This window comes from Salmo salar, chromosome 01 (assembly GCF_965601325.2).
Source record: "Salmo salar chromosome 01, fSalSal1, whole genome shotgun sequence".
Classification (NCBI taxonomy): Eukaryota; Metazoa; Chordata; class Actinopteri; order Salmoniformes; family Salmonidae; genus Salmo; species Salmo salar.
The window spans coordinates 13,980,025-13,992,097 of record NC_138291.1 but is presented as its reverse complement, the minus strand read 5'-3'; positions in this window follow the sequence as shown (position 1 = coordinate 13,992,097).

Genomic DNA, 12,073 nt, shown 5'->3' with positions numbered 1-12,073 from the left:
AACACTGTCTCAGGCACCAGTCCAGAATCACCCATAAGTGTTTAATTGGGTTGAGATCTGGTGACTGAGACGACCATTGCATATGGTTTACATTATTTTCATGCTCATCGAACCATTCAGTGACCACTCGTGCCCTGTGGATAGGGGCATTGTCATCATATCGGGGCGTAGCCAAAATAATGGCCTGCCCAGCATTGTTATACATGACCCTAAGCATGACGGGATATTAATTGCTTAATTAACTCAGGAACCATGTGTGGAAGCACCTGCTTTCAATATACGTGTATCTATCCCTCATTTACTCAAGTGTTTCCATTATTTTGGCAGTTACATGTAAATGCTACATCCTGACTTGTGGCAACTCAGTGTGCGGCCTAAAACTCTCACAACCTAGAGCCAACACGTTTTCTAAATGTGTACACAATTGGTAAGCCCACTTACATTTTATATGATAGAAGTGCTCTCCTAACCATGCTAATGTATGACATTGAAATTAAGTGGAATAATGCAGGGATTTGAATCTGATTTCACCTGACCACAACCCCTCTCCCTATCTGTAGTCTGCTGATAATGAGAGTCACATTTTAAAGTTATCAGCTATATAGTAAAAGGTTTAATGACCAAATAAATGCAGTAAAGCCAAATGGAAAAGGTTGCTGTTTGTGGGAGACTCGATTTAAATGTTTGTACACTGCCTTCGGAATGTATTCAAACCCCTTGACTTTTTTACACATTTTGGTACCTTAAAGCCTTATTCTAAAATGGATTTTAAAATGAATAAAAAATCCTCAGCAATCTACACACAATACCCCATAATGACGAAGTGAAAACAAGTTTTTAGACATTTTTACAAATGTATTAAAATAATAAACAGAACTTATTTACATAAGTATTCAGACCCTTTGCTATGAGACTCGAAATTGAGCTCAGGTGCATCCTGTTTCAATTGATCATCCTTGATATGTTTCTACAACTTGAATGGAGTCCACCTGTGGTAACTTCACTTGATTGGACATGATTTGGAAAGGCACACACTTGTCTATACAAGGGCCCACAGTTGACAGCGCATGTTAGAGCAAAAACCAAGCCATGAGGTCGAAGGAATTGTCTGTAGAACTCCGAGACAGGATTGTGTTGAGGCAAAGATCTGGGGAAGGGTACCAACCCATTTCTGCAGCATTAAAGGTTGACAAAAACACAGTGGCCTCCATCATTCTTAAATGGAAGAAGTTTGGAACCACCAAGCAATCGGGGGAGAAGGGCCTTGGTCAGGGAGGTGACCAAGAACCCGATGGTCACTCTGACAGAGCTCCAGAGTTCTGAATTCTTTGGGAGAACATTCCAGAAGGTCAACCATCTCTGCAGCGCTCCACCAATCAGCCCTTTGTGGTAGTGTGGCCAGACGGAAGCCACTCCTCAGTAAAAGGCACATGACAGCCCGCTTGGAGTTTGACAAAAGGCACCTAAAGACTCTCAGACCTTGAGACACAAGATTCTCTGGTCTGATGAAACCAAGATTAAACTCTTTGGTCTAAATGCCAAGAGTCACGTCTGGAGGAAACCTGGCACCATCTGTACGGTGAAGCATGGTGGTGGCAGAATCATCCTGTGGGGATGTTTTTTAGCGTCAGGGACTGGGAGACAAGTCAGGATCGAGGTAAAGATGAATGGAGCAAAGTACAGAGTGATCCTTGATGAAAACCTGATCCAGAGCTCTCAATCAAATGTATTTCTAAAGCCCTTTTTACATCAGCAGATGTCACAAAGTGCTATACAGAAACCCAGCCTAAAACCCCAAACAGCAAGCAATGCAAATGTAGAAGCACGGTGGCTCAAGACCTCAGACTGGGGTAAAGCTTCACCTTCCAACAGGACATCGACCCTTACACAGCCAAGACAACGCAGGAGTGGCTTTGGGATAAGTCTCTGAATGTCCTTGAGTGGCCCAGCCAGAGCCCGGACTTAAACCTGATCGAACATCGCTGGAGAGACATGAAAATAGCTGTGCAGCAACACTCCCCATCCAACCTGACAGAGCTTGAGAAGAACTGCAGAAAAGAATGGGAAAAACTCCCCAAATACAGGTGTGCCAAGCTTGTAGCGTTACTCGCTGCCAAATGTGCTTAAAGTACTGAGTAAAGGGTCGGAATACTTATGTAAATGTGTTATGTCATATTTTTTTTAATTATACATTTGCGAACAAATATGCTTTGTCATTATGGGGTATAGTGTGTAGATTGATGAGGGGGAAAAAAACAATTTAATCCATTTTTGAATAAGGCTGTAATCTAACAAAATGTGTAAAGTCAAGGGGTCTGAATACTTGACGAAGGCATTGTATCTGCTTTTGAGAGGATTCTAGCTAGACTAGAGCATAATCACGTGCATGTCTTAGTCTGGCTTGCCTCAATCTGATAGGTTAGACACAGCAGCCGTGGAAAGAGACTGTGGCCACTGATATGTACTTGTTGCACTCTATAAAGTATTTCAGTATTCATGCATACTACAGTACAGATTTCAAACTGTGAAAAGGTTTGTGCATGTTTTTACCACTGTCCTTAACCGTAATAGTGTGGTTAGCAGCACTTCACACACATGGGTATGCTTAAATAGTTAACAAGGTTGCAGTAGCACCATCCACAAGTTGCATTAACAGAAAGCAGTTAGTAATTGCTTTTTATAAATTGGAAATTACAATAACAGGTCATGAAATGTGTTATCCTAACCATAATCGCCTTGGTCCAGTCTCTGAGTGATATAGTGATACACTGATGTGACAACACTGATGTGTGACTAGGAACTTTCCCACAGTATCTTGAAGCCCACCCAACACCCTCCTTTGTGGAAATATTAAACAGTGAGAAGATGGTCAGTCAGTGGGTTAACTAACAAGGAAGGAAACTACAGTGTGAAGCTGTGTGTCTTTACAAACTCACACCAAGTTTTGGGGTAACATTGTTTCACTTGCAAGACTTATGACACTCCACCCCCAGAGTTGTCAGAGATACAGTGTCTGTGGGAAGAGACTAGGGGGAACATGACAGAACTAAGAGATTAAGTAATTTCTCAGCTTGACCATTTCTTCAGTCAGTCAGCAAATGTTGGGAGGTTGATGGAAAAAAGCACCATGGCAATAAGCAGTTGAAAGATAATTATGTTCAATTTATTTGTTTTCCATTGAATAGTTACAAATCACAATACAAATACATACAAAATTCACATGTGTAATATGTATATCTACATAATGCATACAACATATTGGTGTTGAGATCCCTCTGCAGCCTGTGTCATCAAAAGATGGCCCAAATATGAGGACCAAGGAGTGTAGGTCATCTCAAGTGTACACATTGGATTCCAAGCGACACCAGTCTTTAGCGGTGTGAGAACAGAGTCTTCCTCACAGTTAGGGGGCAGTAGCGAGCAGGCATATTGATAAAAGTCACCTTGTCGTTGAGAGATTTACACGGTTATCAAAACGTCACACCAGGGTAAGCCTACACAAAACACAGCCCTTATTTTAAGTGTTTCTAAAATCCCCTATGTGAAAAATGACTGGTGGAAAACCGATTGGAACCATTTCCCTGTTTGCCCGCTAGGTTTTACGAGTATTTTGACTCCTCCGCTGTGGGGCTCTATCGCTGGAATAATTATGTCTTGATCCAAGCCCATGCATGCTTGCTATTATTATGTATTTTAGTTGATTAGTTTACAGCAGATAGTTTATTTTGATTGTACAAATGTGTCAATATGCGTGTGTGGGGGGGAGGGTCTTTCTATAAATAATGGGTCCAATGTGTGACATTGGGATCAACATTTCCAAATGGTTTGAAACAAACGTAAATAAGATTTTCTTGCAGTTCCACATGTGTACTTTGAAGAATAAAAGTGAATATATGCAAATTACCCATTACTCCACATGTAGGTCTACCCACCTATAGGCCTAGGACTTTTCATCCTTTAAGCAGGGCTCATACAGACATTCGCAAGTCAAATACAACGACTTTCAGGGACTTTTTCAAGCACTTAATTGTAGAACCTCAATGTTATAAAATTGGATCCTTTATATAATTTTAAGTATAGGGCCTAATATAGACCCCCACCCAAAAAAAGCATGCAATAAGTGTCACAAGTAGGCCATTAGCACTTTAAGAGTAATGCATTTTTTTAGGCTTTGATATTCAAATTATTATTACATAATAAAATATGAGAATAATGTGGACATTGCCTGACTAAATATATTGGATGCATGCATGGTGATTCAGACACATAATGACATGAATAGTGGTAACATTAATCTCACCATTTTAGTCTCACCATTGCTGTATTTATAACAAGAAAGTAAACAAAATTCAGATACATTTTTTTTTTTTTTTTATGGAAGGATTTGTATGGAAAGACAAATTGAAGCCGACATTAGATGTTGTCGTCATAATAACCGCACGTGGTTTTATCGCAACAGAGTAGCGCAACACCCTTCAAATAAAGCAGTAGACTACGTGAATTTCTCAGCTCCACATTCACAAGTAGGCTACTTCAAGCCCCTTGTATTGTTTAAATTTGCAGCTCTAACATGGAAAACAAAATGTATTCATCATGTTCTTTCATTACAAGATGACATTGGGAATAAGCCCACTAGGGTTATGTAATTAGCTGTCATGATATCCAGAATAATTTATAGGAATAACGTTGGGTGTGCGCAATAATATATTCTACACAATTGTGCACACTAGACTCGGTGTCCAACCCGAGACACAAAAACCTATGAAAACAAGAACTCATTATCTTGATGCTTTCTCTGTTAAATGTAACGAGACCCATATTAGATCCAACGTGGATCCAGACACAACTGTCTTCACCGGAGTAACGAATGAGACACCAAAACGTTCTGGACATTCCTGGCAAACACATTTTTTCCAGCACTGCAAGTTATCCAGGTAGCCATTTGATTAACCTTTCAGCAGTCTTATGGCTTGAGTGTACATTTTTACATTTTACGTCATTTATCAGACGCTCTTATCCAGAGCGACTTACAGTGGTGAATGCATACATTTCATAATTTCTTTTCACCGTACTGGTCCCCCGTGTGAATCAAACCCACAACCCTGGCGTTGCAAACACCATGCTCTACCAACTGAGCCACACGGGACCATATACTTCTGTTGCTGTAAGGACATTAACTGTTCTACTGTGTAATTAATGTTTCTACGCTCTGTTCCACAGTCCCTGCTACTACCGCGCCATTCGACACTCTTCAGGACAGTCATCTCTTTGATACAGAGAACTCAGTGTCTCAACCCCACCGGAGGGCGCTATCTATCCACCAACGGCCAGCCCAGAACCAGGAGCTCCCAGGAGATTACAGTAGCTCCGCACCCCACACGGAGGCACTCTAATGGCACAGCGCGACCGCCACAGACAGAGGGACAGAGGCCTCCATCCTCTTTGGGGTAGTAGGAATGAGATTAATATAATTTGTTTCAAATTAAACCAATTTTAAATGACCCAACACTTTCAGACTAATATAATCTGTCAGTATGTACTAAGACAAGAGCAGCAGGTCTGGAGTTGTTTTATTCCTTGTTGAAGTTATAAACAGTCAGTTGTTGTGAGGCAGTTTTAGAAGTGAGGCACTGTACCTATTGACAAATAATCTGTCTGTCTCTTTCTCTCTGTTTGTCTTCCTCAGGATGAAAGCAGCTCCTCTGACCACAGTGACTTGGACAGCTCTGTCAGCCCTCTGCCGGCTGTCTGCCCACGCCTACCTGCAGCCCCCACTCCACAGGAAGTGCCCACAGTCAGGAAACAAGCTCTTCTGTTCTTGAAACGAGATATGCTGTGGCGCCCTCTGTCTTCGGCAAGGAGGAGTACAACAGTGCCAAGACCCGCCGCCCAGAACCTATCACAGCCACAGTTCAGCAGCAAGCCGGCAGTGTCATCCAGTAGCAGGCCAGACCTTGTTCCTGAGGAGGAATATCTGATAGACAATTGGCTGGGGGGTGATATGGGCGATTTTCAGCCAAAGAAGAAGAGAAGAGTGGGGGAGGAGCAGAATTGAAGCTGGGACTTGACTACAATGTCATCAGGGCCCAGGAGTCAAAACAGTCACTCAACTAAGACTGAGATGGTTAGCAGAGGTGTGTAGCAGCTGCACTGATGACACACACACACACACACAGCCTTCCCTTTACTTCCCTGTAGAACCCATATGGAAGCTAACGACAGGAGAGCCCAAGCAGATCCTCCCTTTAATTTCCTTCTTTCTTTCTCTTATCATTTTGCTGAGTGACTTAAGTCTCCATTTTGCTTGCCATGTAGTGTCCTTGGGAGTCTTGAATGTCACTTGAACATTAGTCACTAATGTTTAATGTAACTATGAACTATAAGGGGCATTAGTAGCCAGTGGAACCACAACCTGTGTTTTTTCTTTCTCGTTTTGCATTGTCGTTGTCGTCCAGTAGGGGTTTCTCTCTGAGGAAGACTGACGACGACCCCCGACCTTCCACGCCGCCCCAGAACCACCACAACACTCAGCAGGTCAGATAGATCAAGTGAGAGCTGACCTGAGTTCAAATACTATTTAAAAATGTTCAATACTTTGAGCATTTGCTTTAGCCTGCCTGCAGTGCCAGGTGTGCAGGGTTGGGATAGTATGAAGCAGTTTTTATCTCAATATCAAATAATTTCTGGTTAACAACAAAACAACCTTACCTGTGATTGTTTTACATTAAAATGGTCAAAAAGAAACAAAAATAGCTTCTAAGATATGAGCAATTTCTCAAGCAATAATTTTTCTAGGACTGCCTGGGAGTGGTCTGAGTGAGGAGGGGGAAAATGTAAAACTAGCTGTTATTGGCCGTGACGTGTGGAACTCTCTTTCTTATTGGTCTATTAACTAATTTACCGCCTGGTGACGTCACCATCCAGATCAAATCCCATCCCACAAAGATAGCTTGACATTTCAGGTAGTCTTTTCAAACAGCTCTTACACTAAAAGGGCGTTATAATATTTTTCACAATTTCACAGTATTATTCCAACCTCATAGTGTGGAAATATATATAAAACAGAGGAAAATCAAGATTTTGACTGCACTGGGTGTCAAACTAATTGACATAATAAAAAAATCCCTATCAAAATCTGTCTGTTTAAGCTAGAGATATCATTTTTTTGTTGTATAGGCTCAGTCCACCACATCCGCCTGTCGGCCTTCCGTATCTGCGGTGAAAAGTGGCAGACATACAGCACTGTTTGTCAGACCAGGAGACATCCCGAAAATCGATTTTTGTCACAAACGTCTGGTTTGGCCTACTAACTAACATACCTCTCTATGGAAAGATGAGTGCCACGAAAACGATGGTGTTATCCGTTTTGGTCTACAAGCCCCACCGGACTCTTCTGAAGTAGGTACCGTCAATGTGCCAACTTTTGTCTCTAGTGTCCGAACCATTTGGGCTAAAAAATAATATGACCCCAATCACAAATATTATGGATATATTGGAACTAGTGAATACATGCTGGCCTAACTTAAGGATCTGCCCCTTTTTTCAATTTTCACCTAAAATGTCATACCCAAATCTAACTGCCTTTAGCTCAGGACCTGAAGCAAGGATATGCATATTCTTGATATGATTTGAAACGAAACTCTTTGAAGTTTGTGGAAATGTGAAATTAATGTAAGAGAATATAACACATTAGATCTGGTAAAAGATAATACAAAACAAAATCATGCATTATTTTGTATTTATTTCTACCATCTTTGAAATGCAAGAGAAAGGCCATAATGTATTATTCCAGCCAAGGCGCAATTAAACTTTTGACCACTAGATGGCAGAATGTATGTGCCAAGTTTTAGAATGATCCAATGAACTATTGCATTTCTGTTCAAAATGTTGTATCAAAACTACCCAAATGTGCCTAATTGGTTAATTAATAAATTTTCAAGTTCATAACTGTGCACTTTCCTCAAATGACAGCGTGGTATTCTTTCACTGTAATAGCTACTGTAAATTGGACCGTGCAGTTAGATTAACAGGAATTTAAGCTTTCTGCCAATATAAGATATGTCTATATCCTGGGAAATGTTCTTGTTACTTACAACCTCATGCTAAACGCATTCGCCTACGTTATCTCAACCGTCCCGCGGGGGACACACCAATTTAAATTAAATTTCCAGACCTAGTGAGATATACATGGTGGAGGTTCAATCAAGCTAGTCGTCTTGAGTACTTTCTTGAATACTTTCTCGTTGGCACCAAAAATTAAAAACACGTTGATAGGTGACAGAATGAGGTCGGACATTCAAATAATAGGCATATGCAGTTGAAGTCTGAAGTTTACATACACTTAGGTTGGAGTCATTAAAACTCATTTTTCAACCACTCCACAAATTTCTTGTTAACAAACTATAGTTTTGGCAAGTCGGTTAGGACATCTACTTTGTGCATGACACAAGTAATCTTTCCAACAATTGCACACAGACAGATTATTTCACTTATAATTCACTGTATCACCATTCCAGTGGGTCAAACGTTTACAAACACTGAGTTGACTGTGCCTTTAAACAGCTTGGAAAATTCCAGAAAATGTCATGGCTTTAGAAGCTTCTGAAAGGCTAATTGACATCATTTGAGTCAATTGGAGGTGTACCTGCGGATGTATTTCAAGGCCTACCTTCAAACTCAGTGACTCTTTGCTTGACATCATGGGAAAATCAGAAGAAATCAGCTAAGACATCAGAAAAAAAATGTAGACCTCCACAAGTCTGGTTCATCCTTGGGAGCAATTTCCAAATGCCTGAAGGTACCACATTCATTTGTACAAACAATAGTACGCAAGTATAAACACCATGGGACCACACAGCCATCATACCGCTCAGGAAGGAGACGCGCTCTGTCTCCTAGAGATTAACGTACTTTGGTGCGAAAAGTGCAAATCAATCCCAGAACAACAGCAAAGGACCTTGTGAAGATGCTGGGGGAAACGGGTACAAAAGTATCTATAGCCACAGTAAAACGAGTCCTATATCGACATAACCTGAAAGGCCGCTCAGCAAGGAAGAAGCCACTGCTCCAAAACTGCCATAAAAAAGCCAGACTACGGTTTGCAACTGCACATGGGGACAAAGATCATACTTTTTGGAGAAATGTCCTCTGGTCATATGAAACAAAAATAAAACTGTTTGGCCATAATGTCCATCGTTATGTTTGGAGGAAAAAGGGGGAGGCTTGCAAGCCAAAGAACACCATCCCAACCTTGAAGCACGGGGGTGGCAGCATCATGTTGTGGGGGTGCTGTGCTGCAGGAGGGACTGGTGCATTTCACAAAATAGATGGCATCATGGGGATGGAAAATTAGGTGGATGTATTGAAGCAACATCTCAAGACCTCAGTCAGGAAGTTAAAGCTTGGTCACAAATGGGTCTTCCAAATGGACAATGACCCCAAGCATACTTCCAAAGTTGTGGAAAAATGGCTTAAGGACAACAAAGTCAAGGTATTGGAGCGACCATCACAAAGCCCTGACCTCAATCCTATAGAAAATGTGTGAGCAGAACTGAAAAAGCGTGTGTGAGCAAGGAGGCCTACAAACCTGAGTCAGTTACACCAGCTCTGTCAGGAGGAATGTGCCAAAATTCACCCAACTTGTTGTGGGAAGCTTGTGGAAGGCTACCTGAAACGTTTGACCCAAGTTAAACAATTTAACGGCATTTCTACCAAATACTAATTGAGTGTATGTAAACTTCTGACCCACTGGGAATGTGATGACTGAAAAAAAAGCTGAAATAAATCATTCTCTCTACTATTATTCTGACATTTCACATTCTTAAAATAAAGTGGTGATCCTAACTGACCTAAGACAGGGAATGTTTACTAGGATTAAATGTCATAAATTGTGATAAACTGAGTTTAAATGTAGTTGGCTAAGGGGTATGTAAACTTCTGACTTCAACTGTATAATACTCTGACAGAATTTCCACGAAGGTGAGGATATATTGGAAGTTTTGAATATAACATACCGTACCAGTCATGGTGAATAATAGTGAAGATGTCAAAATTATGAAATAACACATGTAGTAAACAAAAAAGTGTTAACAAATTAAAATTGTAAATCAAATAGACAAATGATCCAGGGTATGACCGTCTAAAAACAATTCCATATTTTAGCTTAGACTGTTAGGGGTTCTAAGTTTCTGTTTTGTTTGCCTTGTAATGTCCCTGTGTCTTGAATGGCATGTGACTAATGTACAAATGTACTAACTGACAAGAGACCAATCATTACACATTTTTGTTGAATTTTTTTTTTAGTTGAAGTTAGGTTTAACAGTATAAAGCAACCAGAATGGAGAAAGCATATTAAAACCACTTAAGAATATATTTGTTGCCATCCTATGGTCATGCACTCGCATAATGCATATTTAGAACTTTTATTATTAAAAAAAATCCAATACTGTCAAAATTGAATAAAGTACTGTGATATTATATTTTGTCCATATCACCCAGCTCTACAGAGAGGGCAGCAGGTCATAGAGCCCCACAGTAACCGACGCCGATGACCCCCGACCTTCCACACCACCCCAGACCCACCACAGCACTCAGCAGGTCAGATACATCAACTGAGAGCCAACCTGGGATCAAATACTATTTCAAATCTTTCAAATACCTTGAACATTTGCTTTAGTCGGCCTGGAGTGCCAGGTGGGCGGGATTTTCACTTTTGGTTTCATGAGCCCTTTTGTATTTTGCATCATTGGATATGTAGTGTATGTGAACGCCTGGGGAGTTACTTGTTTCTAACATAGAAATAGAATTACTAGACTGGTTCACCCATCACAGATTATTGACTTGAATGGGGGGTTTCTGTTCTAGTAGCTCTGTTTCTATGGTTTCTAAAATATGTGTGTCTGATCCCAGTACTACATAGGTTAGTGTTTTTGTGTCTTCCTGCATGTATGTGTGAAAGACAGTGAATGTTTAAAGTGGAATGTCAGCCACTTGGGGGGCCTTTTGGCCTTGCTTGAGATTCAACTCTGGCTTCTATAATAAGGGGGGGGGGGTGTTTGTGTGAGAGCAGGCAGTCCAGCATTACTACCAGGCCTGTGGCCTCCTGCCTCGCATCTCACTGCAGAAAGAGGGTGCTATGAAACACCGTACACCTGGCGACCGTGTCAGCGTGCACTGTGCCCGGTCCGCCCACAGGAGTCGCTAGTGCTCGATGGGACAAGGGCATCCCTGCTGGCCAAACCCTCCCCTAACCCAGACGACGCTGGGCCAATTGTGCACTGCCCCATGGGTCTCCCGGTCGCAGCCGGCTGCGACAGAGCCTTTACACAAACCCAGAATCTCTAGTGGCACAGCTAGCACTGCGATGCCTTAGACCACTGAGCCACTCGGGAGGCCCCCTAGGAGCAACTTCTACCTTAAGTGAAACTGGTGATGGTAATTATGATGGGGGTGATGATGTTCACTGTAGGTCCTGGCTGATGTGTGTTCGTGGGACCTCACCCCTGTTCCTGAACAGTACAAGAAGGCCTGTCACAGCCTGGCAGTGGGTGAGTATGTGGACACACACATACCTAATGACCACAGCTGCTACCGCCCTGCTATATCTCCTGCCACGGGAATGTCTAAATAACACATTGATCACATTATAACTTTGTAATCTGAGTTTTTTCCTTGGTGCCACGACTTCCTAGTTGATCACAATTACATGATTAAGTCGTTTAATCACGTAATAATAATTACAGAGAATTTTTGACCAAGATTAATCTTCAGTTTAATGATGCCAAAGATACGACACTGGCCAGCGCCTTTGCAGATAAACAGCAACACCGCATCGCACTGGCCAGTACCCTGGCAGGTAAACAGGCTCATTAATACCCTTTTTAAACTGATATACAAATATTATTAGCATTAGATTAGCATTAGATCATTTATATAAATGGTGAAAAGCACAGGAGCCAGAATGAAACCTTGGGGGACACCAATTTTCAACTCCACATGGATACATTGCTATCTGTTTGTGAGGTGGTTCTTGAAATGTGACCTAAGAATCAGAATCATGTCATCGTCCAACAGG